The sequence below is a fragment of the Canis lupus genome, chromosome 6 (genome assembly GCF_003254725.2).
Source record: "Canis lupus dingo isolate Sandy chromosome 6, ASM325472v2, whole genome shotgun sequence".
NCBI classification, from domain to species: Eukaryota; Metazoa; Chordata; class Mammalia; order Carnivora; family Canidae; genus Canis; species Canis lupus.
In genome coordinates, this window is record NC_064248.1 from 41,068,779 (window position 1) to 41,082,016 (window position 13,238).

Sequence of the window (13,238 nt, forward strand, 5' to 3'; positions counted from 1 at the left end):
CCATTTGAATATTATCCAAGGGTTACTGATTATTGAACAGCATGTAAAAGCAGATTTTAGGTTATATTTTATAGGACATATAGCACTAATTTCTGAAATAGGCTATCACAAAAATATCTCCTTTAGTTTATGAACAATGGAAGATCACCTTTCATTTGTAAGTTAGTTACTAGTTTTGTTTTTTTTTTTAGGATTTTATTTATTTATTCATGAGAGACACAGAAAGGGGCAGAGACACAGGCAGAGGGAGAAGTGGGCTCCATGCAGGGAGCCCAATGTGGAACTTAATCCCAGATCCCAGGATCACATCCTGAGCGGAAAGCAGAGCGCAACCGCGAGCCACCCAGGTGTCCACTAGTTAGTTTTCTAACAGGAAAGGTAACAGAATGATTGCAAATTTAAATGTTAACACAAGTCCCCATATTGGACAAAATGGTGGGTTCAATATTATTTTAAGGTCTTTGGTCCCCAACTTTTATTTAAAGATTTTTTTCTTAGGGTGCCTGGATGGCTCAGTTAGTTGAGCATCCAACTCTTGATTTTGGCTCAGGTCATGATCTCTCTCTCTCCATAAAATAGAAAGGAAGGGAGGAAGGAAAGAAGGAAGGAAGGAAGGAAGGAAGGAAGGAAGGAAGGAAGGAAGGAAGGAAGGAAGGAAGGAAGGAAGGAGAAAGAAAAAGAAGAAAGAAAGAAAAGAGAACAATGTTTTCTTAAATGGCTTTACTGTTTGGAATTCCACTTGATTTTACATCTGCATCAATAGCTCTTCCCTTCCTCCTGTTGTTTCAGAATTTCCTTCACATGGAGCTGCTAATTAGATAGGCTGTATTCTCAAAGTTATGCCCAGGAATGAAGTTTGTTAGCCCTGGATGAAAGAGATCAAGTTTAAGGAAAACTAACTGACAAATAAATGGAAGAGGGCAGCCCTGGTGACTCAGCGGTTTAGCGCTGCCTTCAGTCGGAGTGTGATCCTGGAGACCTGGGATCCAGTCCCATAGCGGGCTCCCTGCATGGAGCCTGCTTCTCCCTCTGCCTGTGTCTCTGCCTCCCCTCCTTGGTGTCTCTCATGAATAAATAAATAAAATAAAATAAATAAAAGGAAGAAAATGAGATTTTTAAGAGATGGGATGGGGGTGGCAAATAATATTCTGTCTTCACCAGTTGGGTCAGGTCTGGAAGCAATGAGTGAAGAGGCTCCTGGGAGAGGGTGGAGGAAGGGACAAGTTTGGAGAAAGAGAAGACAGGCAACACTTTACCAGATGGATCTAGAATGATAGCTAAGCCACCCTAAATTATTTGGAGAGTAAGAACACATAGAAATAGTTGACCTTCACATTTAGTTTTGCTCTTGAGAATCTGATTCTATGAGACATTGTGCATTGTGAGATCCCTTGGGTATTAGGAGTCATGGGTCATGTTAAGACAAAAAGGGACAGAATGGTCAGGAGGCCTCCCAGGCAATAATAACCTGTCCTTTCCCTCCTATGGGTGGACTTTTTGTAGAATGGAATAATTAGCTATTAGATCAAACTCCTTAATCTGTATCCTTGGGTTTTCTTCTTCTCATCTTCTATGTATACTTAGGAAAAACCTAAGGTTTTTTTTTTTTAAGATTTTATTTATTTATTCATGAGAAACAGAGAGAGAGAGAGGCAGAGACATAGACAGAGGGAGAGGCAGGGTCCCTGCAGGGATCCTGATGCAGGACTCAATTCCAGGACTCAAGGTCACAACCTGAGCCAAAGGCAGACACTCAACCACTGAACCCAGGTGTCCCAAAATCTAAGTTTTTATATGGCAAGAAAAGTGGAAATGACTTAATTTCTCTTGCAAGTCTACACATTTGCAGGATATTCAGCCCTGCCCCCCGCCTTGACTCTAACAAGGCTCTAAGCAGTACATCACAGTGGTTAGGAGTCCAGAGCTGAGAGCCAGACCACCTGGATTCAAATTCCAGGTCTACCACCTACTGGCTGGGTGACCTTAGGCAAGATACTTAACCTCTCTATGCCTCAATTTCCTCTGCAAAATGGCAATGATAGTAGTACTTACCTCATTAGGGAGCTCTGAGGTTTAAAAGCACTCAGGTCAACAGTTGGCCATATAAAGGCTATCTGCTGTTGTTGTCTTTCTCCCCAGAAGATATACCTTGAATCCCTCAGTCCCATCACCATTTCTCTAGGGAAGAACTCGTCCAGAGTGAACAGTCTGAGGATTTTATTCCTATTATCTTAATCCTTCTCATCCTTCTGACCTAGAAGGACAGCAAGCATGGTGGTTAGGAGACTAGACCCTGGAGACCTATTGCCTGGGTTAAAAGCCTTACTTCATCCTCTGAGTGACCAACCACAAGAAAGTTATGTAACCTTCAATGCCTCAGTTTCCTTATCTGTGAAATGAGAATGTAATAATAATGATGGTACTGCACAAGAATGTAGTGAACGTTACATGAGATCATCCGTGTAAAGCCCCTAGAAGACTACTAGGCATATTGTGGGTTTTTCTTAAGATTTTATTTATTTATTAGAGAGAGTGTGTGGGAGGAGGAGCAGAGGGAGGGGGAGAGAATCTCAAGCAGACTCCCTGCTGAGCAGGGCCCCATCCCATGACCCTAAGATCATGACCTGAGCCAAATTCAAGAGTTGGACTCTCAGTCAACTGAGCCACCCAGTGCTCCTATTGTGTTTATTAAATGTTAGTCCCACGAATATTTATGATGCACCTGCCAAGTGCAAAGCACTGCTAGACACTGTTCACTATTAAAACAATTCCTATCCCCAAGGAACTTAATAGCTTCTAAGTTAAAATTTGTCAACCCTTCCTTCTTCTTGTGGAAGCTGGTCTCATTTGGAGACAGGCCCTCAGGGAGGTCCAGCTCGGATGACACTTCACTGCAGCTTCTGCTTCAGAGAGACCACCCAGCCTTGACTTTTACCCTTGGTGGGATCCAGGAATCCTCCTGTTTGGTCAGGCTGTTCCTAGTCTCTAGCTCTAATTACTTGTGTGCATCCAGGCTCTCAGCCTCTGCTGACCTCCCTCTTTGAGTCATGATAAGTAATGGAAATAGGATAGCAGGGGAATTAAGAGATGATCTAAGTTTGAACCCCAGATCAAACTTCTGCTTCAACCTGACAATTTATTTAACTTCCCGGAGACTATGACCTCTTCTGTAACTTGGGAGTAGAGCCTCACCTACTTCATAAGGTGTTGTGAGTACTAAACGTGTAAACATAGGACAATAGCCTTAAAAAAAAACAAAAAAAACTGCCTGGCACAGAGTAAGTAGGCACTGTGGAAGAATTTGCTGTTATGGTTTGTATTCACTATAAAGAGGGTCAACATAGCATGGAATCTCCCTGAGCAACCTGGAGCATTCTTCCCCAAAGTGTGGCTGATGACCATGTCCTTCCAAACTACGAATAGTTTTCTCTGACACTGACTGTCTTGGCAAGTCCTGGTCCTAAGAGACAGGAGAAACCTAGAGGACCAAGCAGATGAGGGGGAGGTAGAAAAAAGCCATATTAACACCGTGAGCTAGGAACATTCACTGTGCCTCTGTGGCACCACAGGACTTAGGGGGCCTACTTTACAGAAAGCCTGCCGCTGTTTCTACAGGATCAGCGCTGTACGACCAGGCGCCCACTGCAGCTTTCCCCACTGTCGCCCGCATGCGTCTCCTGTCTTGGCCTGTCTGCAGGAAGCCAGTGGGAAGAGGGCCCTGTTCTGGAGGCTGAGAGAACTCAGCTCAGGTCTGGGACTCGAGTCAGACGCTCTGGGGGTGAGGCTGCCGAGACACGGTCCCTTCCACAGATCTAGCACTGGAGGGCAGAGCTCCACCGCAGGAAGTCTGCGGTCCGCAACGGCCCCGCCCCGCCCCCGCCCCGCGCCCCGCGCCCCGCGCCCCGCGCCCCGCGCCCCGCCCCCATCCCCGCCCCTCCCCGCCTCCCACCGTCCCTCCATCCCCGCCCCCGCCCCGCGCCCCGCCCCCATCCCCGCCCTTCCCCGCCTCCCACTGTCCCTCCATCCCCACCCCCTCCCCGCACCCCGTCCCCTCCCCGCCCCCACCGTCCCTCCATCCCCGCCCCTCCCCGCGCCCCGCCCCGCGCCCCGCCCCCTCCCCGCCCCCACCGTCCCTCCATCCCCGCCCCGCGCCCCGCCCCCATCCCCGCCCCATCCCCATGCCCCGCCCCATCCCCGCCTCCACCGTCCCTCCATCCCTGCCCCTCCCCGCCCCCACCGTCCCTCCATCCCCGCCCCCCCACTATCCCCGCCCCTCTCCCCCGCGGTTTCCCTGTGGTGTAGCCCAGGGTCTTGGAGCTCTCTCTAGGACTAAAGGCCTGGGTGGTCCCCCAGGCGCCGCGCCCGTTTCCCGTCCCCGCTGGCCCCGCGGCCCCGCAGGAAGGCACAGGGAGCAGGGAGCCGGTCGGGCCCCAGCGTCCTCTTGCCTCGCTGCTTTCTTGGGGGGAATTACTTAGCTTCCTTTTACTAAGTTTTCCTTTCACACATCTGAAAATGACAGTTCCTCTTGAAGGGCAGTACTGATGGGCAGTGTTTGGTTTTGTCTCATTTTTTAAATCTGGCATTGGTCTATACCACTTCTAAATGATTCCTGCTCAAGCCTAAGGACCGCGTGAGTGAAGGATGAAGAATCTCGATTGGCAAGGTCACGCAAGAGGGTGAACTGTCATATCAGGTTGATTTTGCTCTCTGGCCGCACAGGCGCACGGACGCACACACTCACACGCGCGCGCGCGCGCACTCACACACACCCTCACACTTCCCATCTCGGGACTGTAGTTTCTTCTGACACAGGAAACGTGGCACATCTGGAATATTGTTGGCTGCTATGCGAATACCTCATGTTCAACATATTATTCACCTGCTGTGGGGCTCCTCTTGTGATAATCACCTTCGCGATGTCTCATGGCAGAACGTCTGGCAGATAGTCTGCAGAGAGCAGTGTTTTAGCCATATTCACGCCCACTTCACCCATGACATGGTTCTGGGTCATTTTTTCCCCCAATATGATCCTGGGCAAGTCACTTACCCTCTCTGATTGCCATGGTGGTTATAGTATTTTTATACTGGAAGTCAGAAGAAAGTTCTTTTCTGCTCCTTTGCTTCTCTGCATGATTCTATGCTCCAGCTGTTCCCAACTACTTGTCTTCCCTGATGCAGCCTTTTTTTTTCTTTTTTTTTTCAGAGAGAGATAGAGGGGATGGGAAGGCGCAGAGGGAAGAAGAGAGAGAAAGAATCTTAAGCAGGCTCCATGGCTAGCCCATTGTTCAGTCTTACAACCCTGTGATCATGACCTGAGATGAAATCAAGAGTCACGTGCTTAACCAACTGAGCCACCCAGGTGCCCCTGATGCGGCCATTCTTTTGTGTCCTAGATATATGCAGTGCTCTCTGTTTCAAATTCCATTTCTTAAAACATCTATTTTCCCTCTAATCCCTACTGACTCTTCAGGTCTCAGCTTTGACATCACCTTCTCCAGGAAGAACCCTCAGCTGTCTCCACACCACCCCCTCACCTGGATCAGATGTCCCTGTTCCATGCGCCCATAGCACCTACATGCCCTCCATCAGACACTGACCTTCTCTAACCTTCCATCTGAACCATCAGCTTATTTTTGCCCAGCCAATATCAAGCACATGCTCTGGTCTTCATCATACCATCTCTCCTGCCGGGTTCAGTCTTTAATATAGATTTCCATGCTTCTCACCCAGGCCCTGCTTTGGATGTTAAATATGAAGTCATGGCTATGCTCTTAGGTATTCCTGCCACCATAGCAGAACTATATTCCTGAGAAACCAGTGCTTTTGGTCTCCATCCCAAAGGCTGGAGGTATTTATAAATGGTTTCTGTTGAGCACTGAGACCTTCCCACAGAAAGGAAGCCCGCACCCACCTCCTGAAGTTGACTGTGTGCAAAGAGCTTCCAGGTACCCTCTACTACTCCAAGCTAGCCTCAGATACCATTGTCTTCTTTGATAGATTAGGAAGCCGAGGCCCCGAGAGGGACTGACTCAGGGTTCCAGAGGCAGGAAGTAGTGAAGCTGTGACTAGAAGTCAGGTGGCAAAGATCTGTGGACTTCAAGCCAGAGAAAACAGTGCTTTCTCATTCTTCCCTCCATATTGCCAACACCCCCACCCCATCCCCTCACCGGTCTGTTAGATAACTGTATCAGCACCATGCCTGTAGATGCCCCAGGGAGAGTCACAAAGGCAGGATACTAAAGCAGACATCTCTGAAAGGGCCTGCCCTCTGCGGTCTCAGGGAAGAACACTGTGTACTCTTCCCCACCATCTCAGCAACACATCGATCCCACACTGGAAAAATCAATGTTGGCAAGGATAGGAGAAACTTGCTTAGACACATTCGTCATTTGAGGTGCCTTCAAACATACCCACACAGCAGTAATAGCCCTCAGCCTCTTGCACCCCCAGCAGAGCCACCTCCTGGACCAGCGTACCTGCTATGGGCAGGGCTGGTTGTAGGGAGTCTGGATCCTAGAATGTCAAGGTCAAGGGATTGTCAAGTGGGGGCAGCTTTCCACTGCCCAGGTGAGGAGTCTGAGGCCAGGAAGTGAGTGATCTGCTCAAGGTTATACACTGGGAGGTAACGGGGCCAGGATAAGAATTCAGGTCTCCAGATGGCATTCATATGCCCTCAAACCTTAATCGCATTATGTGCGAGATGAGTGCCAGGAGGCCTCCCTCCCTTCCCTACAGACAAAGCATCAGCCTGTCCTGCCTCCTGCTGCCCATCATGCCTCTATCGGACTCAGTGCCTTCATGGAGAGAGCATTGAGTAATGGTTAAGAACACAGGTTTGGGGTCAGGTAGACTTGCGATTGTGACCCATTCCTATAAGAAGATTATTTAATTTTACCTGTCTCATAGCTTCCATATCTATAAAAATCATGTCATGTGCCAGGAGTGTTTTAACTACCTAATCATTAGAATAGTCCCATGAGATTGATTCTGTTGCCTATGGTATTTTAGACACAGAGATATTCAGAAATTTGTCCAAAGTCACACGCCTGGGAAGCCAGGGGCTTCAGCAAGGGCCTTGAGATGGGGAGTCCCCACTGTTACTAGCATACTCATGCCGCATGCCATGAGAACTCCCATCTCCTGCACACCTGCCCCATCCAATCTGGCAAGCACAGGACCCGCCTGGGAATGGCAACATACCTCAATCACGATCATGTCTACTCAGCTGCATGCCAGATGGTTGGTCAGTTTGTCCCATTGTTGGTCAATAGGTACAGAGAGGGAAAACCATCAGTCAATTTGGCTTCTTTGGGGGTGGCACAGACCATGTTTCTAGGTTCTTCTATAAATGCACATTTCTGAGACATTCTTTTATCACCAGAGCCTGGTTTGCTTTGGGCTGGCTCATTTCTGAGGCTGAGAGATTGGTAGTGTTTGGGCATACCCAGGAAGGGCCTGAGAAGCAGATGGCTTTTGACCCCGTGGTAACTTGGTTCCACAGTGAGGATGGCCCAGGCTCGATATTCTCAACTCTTCACTCAGCATGTTAATTATTCATCATGTCCTTAAATACTCTTCTGTGACAAAATGCTTAGTGACACATTAAATATTCATCATGATGCACCTAGCACAGGGCCAAGGGTAGAATTAAGCAGAACAAATGTGATTTCTGATTACATCTCTTTAATTCTAGACACTGAACACCCCCAGGCAGCTAGGACTCCATCCCATTCTGAAAGAGAGCCAGGAAAGTAGATTCCACAACATCCCTTTATATGCTGCCAAACTGTCTTTAGAATCTTGGCAAGAAGTTCTTTCTTTTTTCTTTCTTTCTTTTTTTTTTTCTAACTTTTAAAAACTGAGGTATAACATATGTATGTATGTGTGCACCCACATAACCATCATCCAGATCAAGATATAGAACATTTCTAGCAGTCCAGAAGTTTCCCTCATGCTTCTTCCCAGTCAATACCACCCCTCCAACACACACAAGAATTCACTATTTTGACAAGAAATTATTTTTATATTTAAGTCTACTTTAGACCCTTCCTTCTGATTTCTGTTTGCTTCCTCTCATTTTTAATTTGAAGGCAAAGACCAAGTAGCTGTTGTCCATTGATTTGAAGTGCCCTGGAGTGAAAGTATAGACAATAGGAAGCTCTTGGGGCAGTCCAGGGAGATGACACTGGCCCAGTTTGGAGCAGGAGGAAGGTAGCTGGATGAGGGGACAGATTTGTGGGAAGTATTTTGGAAGAAGAGGTGACAGGATTGGAGGTGACAGAGAAAGAGTAGACTCAGGCATGATGAGGTGGTTGACCTGAGTTTCTTGTTCGAGGGTGCCACCATCTTTTGAAGTCATTGGCTGGAAGTAGGGAAGATGACAGAGGAGCAGATGTGGGGCTAGGGCAAGATCAAGGGCTCTGTTTGGACTCATTGAGATACCTGCTAGGTAGAATCCAAGCCACCTAGAGCTTGGGGAAAATGTCAGGCCTGGAGAGTGAGGTGTATTTGGAAGTCATCAGCCAATAGATGGATTTCAAAACCTGAGATGTCCTGGAATTACTCAGGGTAAACAGAGCAGAGGACAGAACCCAAGACAGAGCCCTGTTCTTGTTGATGCCAATACTTGCCTTCAAGAAGCTCTAGCTAACATTCAAGAGGGAAAAATAAGTGTTGTCTAATATACAATTCAGTCTGAAGGTTTAACAGATTTACTTCCAACCTGGAAAAAGTGTTTTAACAGTTTTTACATTTTTAAGTGTTCTGTTCATGATGACACAAGGGGATTCTGATATTGAATCCTGATCGATCAGTCATCCTTTTAGGGTCTCAGTGGTCCCTGGTCCAGTGAACACAGACCCCTAGATGATATCACAAGGGCTTTTCATTATTTCAAAAAGCTCGATTGAAACTGTATATTTGCCTACCATAAAGATATATAAGCTAACTGCAGCTTCAGATGTTTCTGCTCTGACTAGAACTGTATCGACTGGCAACACTGAATATTTTGAGATGATCACAAGTTTTGTTAGACAGTAACACATCTTCAGTTTTGCCTTCTTTTTTAACTGAGCAAATGTACAGGTGCCTAATCAATGCACTTTTGAAGGAAGAAAAAGATTTCAAAGATTCAGTTTATTAATCAGTAAAAATAAGAATGATGATGATTCCTATCTCTTTGGATTATTCTATAAAATTAAATAAGATAATGTACTTGAAGAACACATTGTAAGTGCTCAGTACATAGCAGCGGTGACTGTTATTATTGTGAATATTCTTGATACAACACAGACTCCAAAGGGGACAAATGACAAAAGCTGTCCTCTGCGTGAAAAGTGTGGGGGTCACACTACCATTCTGTTCTCTGACACATCCTTTCATGCCAACCATAATAATCCATTGCATGGAGTTAGGGACACTTGTCACTATTTTATATATTTCTGTTTATGTCTGATGGATGGCCCCATCTCTACTCAAGGAATCTTCCTTCAGGAAAACTGGCCAATTAGCATGACCACCTCTCACTTGGCTCCCAACCAGAGGAACAAATCAGTGGCCATATAAGAAAAAAAACAATTCAATCTTTCCCCAACTGGCTCAGATGGTTTATCAGAGACAGTGATAAGCTAAAGTCTTCTGGCCTTTTGAAGTAATTTCAGCTGACTGGCTATTTTGTTTGCCAATACCATTGCTTTCAATACTCAAAAATAACAACACCAATAATAATAAAAAATCAGGTGTTTCTATTTCTGTTGTCAGGGCCATGCATCAAACTCTCTACACAGCTGGAAACATCACCCATAAAGTCTGAGAAATGGTATGGTAGGGTTTAATTATGCAGCAGAAGAAGGGAGGCGGGTGTGTCCAACCCCAAGATGACAGTAATGGCTTTTAACAAGAATATCTGATTAATGCTTTAAAGTGTTCGAGGCACTTTCACATAAATCATCCCATTCGATCTTCAAAATGGCCTTGCCAGGTTAATAGTATTACACTCATTTCAGAGATAAGAATTCTGATTCTCAGAGAAATTAAGAAACTTGTCCAACTGCTGGAGGCAAGATTCAAACCTCTGTTCCGAACCACTGCCCTCCACAGAAGTTCTCCTCAGTGACCTAGCAGCCTATGGATCTGCCTGGCTCCATCCAGAATGGGTCTGCATGGTCTGCTTCTATCCTGGTCAGAGCAGTGCTTCTATAATCAAAACAGGGGCAAAGCCTTCAGTAGGCCCCAGTAATCACTGAAACCATGCTTTCAATGTTTTTAAGGACTTGATGTCTGAATAAAAACATTTAGTCAGACAGCTGGTTATGTTACTCTGACTGAAGTCAACTACCTGGATACCTTTAAAAAATAGGTTTATATGGCCATCTCTGTTTTTGTTCTGTTTTCTTCCAAATATTTTGTTGTTTAGAACTAGAATAATTCTGTCTCGTTTTTATTTTGGCAAAAATGTAAGTGGAAAATTATGTCTGTTCACAGAGTTTGATTTGAACTATCGAATGACTGTGTGAGCTGTGGCAATTGACCCAACCCTCTCTTGACTGTGGTGGTCCAACAGAATCTTTGAAAATGTTCTATTTCTGCACTGTCCAATATGGTAGTCAATAGTCATGAGTCTGTTGATAAATTGAAATATAACTCATACAACTCAGAAACTGACTTTTTTGTCTTAATTAATTTAAATTAAAATAGCCACATGTAGCTAGTGGCTATCATATCAGATAACACAAATCTAGGCTTATATCCTCACCTTAAAATGGTAGTATTTGTGCTAGAATCAATCCTGCAAAGATTCCTACCATAACCCTAGCATAGTGTCACATATTAGGCACTTAATAAATATTTCTGGAATAGATATTTGTAGAATGAAAGAATAGCTAAGTGAACAAATAAATTACTAAATCTTAAGGGAACATCATAAATGGAACTACTTTAGAATACATTTCCTGGAAAATCTGGAGTTTTAAGGGATGAAGAGAAACACTGACACTGGCTGCAGCTGGGTGGCAAGTCTTGGCAGCTGTTCACATGGGAGCAGAACCAGTTACAATCCAGGTCACATTTGCTTTTCCATTTCCTCCATACCTGGAAATGCAGCTTCCTCCTTGGAAGTATTTTCATAGCCTAAGTCTCCTGGTGAGATGCAGTCTCTGTGTTGGAACTATGGGCTTAGAAGAATGTCAGGAAAGAGGGGACAATTGTCGGGAAACCCCAGGGATAGCTGCCAAGACTTCCCTTCCAACCCATGGGAAAGACTTCCTTCAGACACAGTCTAAAATAGCCACTGCCCCCAAAAGTGCTGGTCAAAATAAGTGGGTGAGTCCCAAGTATTCATCTTGGCTTTGACTCTCCTCTCCCTATTTCTGTTCTGAAATGTTTCTCCCTGTTCTCAGGCACACTTCCTCTTCTGAATGTGGATTATGGAGAGTGTTCACACAGTTTCTAGGGGGTTGCATGTTCTTTGTTGCCGGAAGACCCAGACTCCTGTCATGAGTGTGATGTGGGGTGAGAGCAAGGGCACTCCTCCACGAAGGGGCACTGCTCTCACAGAGCTCTGCTCTGAGCCAGCACTTGCCCCATTGGCGGGGATCATTCTCTTCATTCTCTTCATTCTCTCTCTCTCTCTCTCTCTCTCTCTCTCTCTCCCTTCCTTTTAGCTAACTACATGTTTCTCTGATTTATAAACTTCTTGTTTTTATTTTGGGGGTAGAAATTTTTTTTTTGATGTTTGAGCCTGACTTTTATTTTTTTTAATTTATTTTTTATTGGTGTTCAATTTACTAACATACAGAATAACCCCCAGTACCCGTCACCCATTCACTCCCACCCCCCGCCCTCCTCCCCTCCTACCACCCCTAGTTCATTTCCCAGAGTTAGCAGTCTTTACGTTCTGTCTCCCTTTCTGATATTTCCCACACATTTCTTCTCCCTTCCCTTATATTCCCTTTCACTATTATTTATATTCCCCATATGAATGAGAACATATAATGTTTGTCCTTCTCCGACTGACTTACTTCACTCAGCATAATACCCTCTAGTTCCATCCACGTTGAAGCAAATGGTGGGTATTTGTCATTTCTAATAGCTGAGTAATATTCCATTGTATACATAAACCACATCTTCTTTATCCATTCATCTTTCATTGGACACCGAGGCTCCTTCCACAGTTTGGCTATCGTGGCCATTGCTGCTATAAACATCGGGGTGCAGGTGTCCCGGCGTTTCATTGCATTTGTATCTTTGGGGTAAATCCCCAACAGTGCAATTGCTGGGTCGTAGGGCAGGTATATTTTTAACTGTTTGAGGAACCTCCACACAGTTTTCCAGAGTGGCTGCACCAGTTCACATTCCCACCAACAGTGTAAGAGGGTTCCCTTTTCTCCGCATCCTCTCCAACATTTGTTGTTTCCTGCCTTGTTAATTTGCCCCATTCTCACTGGTGTGAGGTGGTATCTCATTGTGGTTTTGATTTGTATTTCCCTGATGGCAAGTGATGCAGAGCATTTTCTCATATGCATGTTGGCCATGTCTATGTCTTTCTCTGTGAGATTTCTCTTCATGTCTTTTGCCCATTTCATGATTGGATTGTTTGTTTCTTTGGTGTTGAGTTTAATAAGTTCTTTATAGATCTTGGAAACTAGCCCTTTATCTGATATGTCATTTGCAAATATCTTCTCCCATTCTGTAGGTTGTCTTTTAGTTTTGTTGACTGTATCCTTTGCTGTGCAAAAGCTTCTTATCTTGATGAAGTCCCAATAGTTCATTTTTGCTTTTGTTTCTTTTGCCTTCGTGGATGTATCTTGCAAGAAGTTACTATGGCCGAGTTCAAAAAGGGTGTTGCCTGTGTTCTTCTCTAGGATTTTGATGGAATCTTGTCTCACATTTAGATCTTTCATCCATTTTGAGTTTATCTTTGTGTATGGTGAAAGAGAGTGGTCTAGTTTCATTCTTCTGCATGTGGATGTCCAATTTTCCCAGCACCATTTATTGACGAGACTGTCATTTTTCCAATGGATAGTATTTCCTCCTTTATCGAATATTAGTTGCCCATAAAGTTCAGGGTCCACTTCTGGATTCTCTATTCTGTTCCACTGATCTATGTGTCTGTTTTTGTGCCAGTACCACACTGTCTTGATGACCACAGCTTTGTAGTACAACCTGAAATCTGGCATTGTGATGTCCCCAGATATGGTTTTCTTTTTTTAAAATTCCCCTGGCTATTCGGGGTCTTTTCT

General features: G+C 45.2%; 1 long non-coding RNA gene across 1 annotated transcript; it reads right to left on the reverse strand.

The window, feature by feature from the left end:
• Window positions 1-423: 423 nt before the first annotated feature.
• On the reverse strand, window positions 424-3,844 carry LOC125755198 (uncharacterized). The gene is made up of 3 exons (XR_007411051.1): window positions 3,586-3,844; window positions 2,053-2,254; window positions 424-865 (listed from the first exon to the last, which is right to left on the reverse strand). It is a non-coding gene; the product is annotated as an uncharacterized LOC125755198 (long non-coding RNA).
• Between the last annotated feature and the right edge of the window lie 9,394 nt (window positions 3,845-13,238).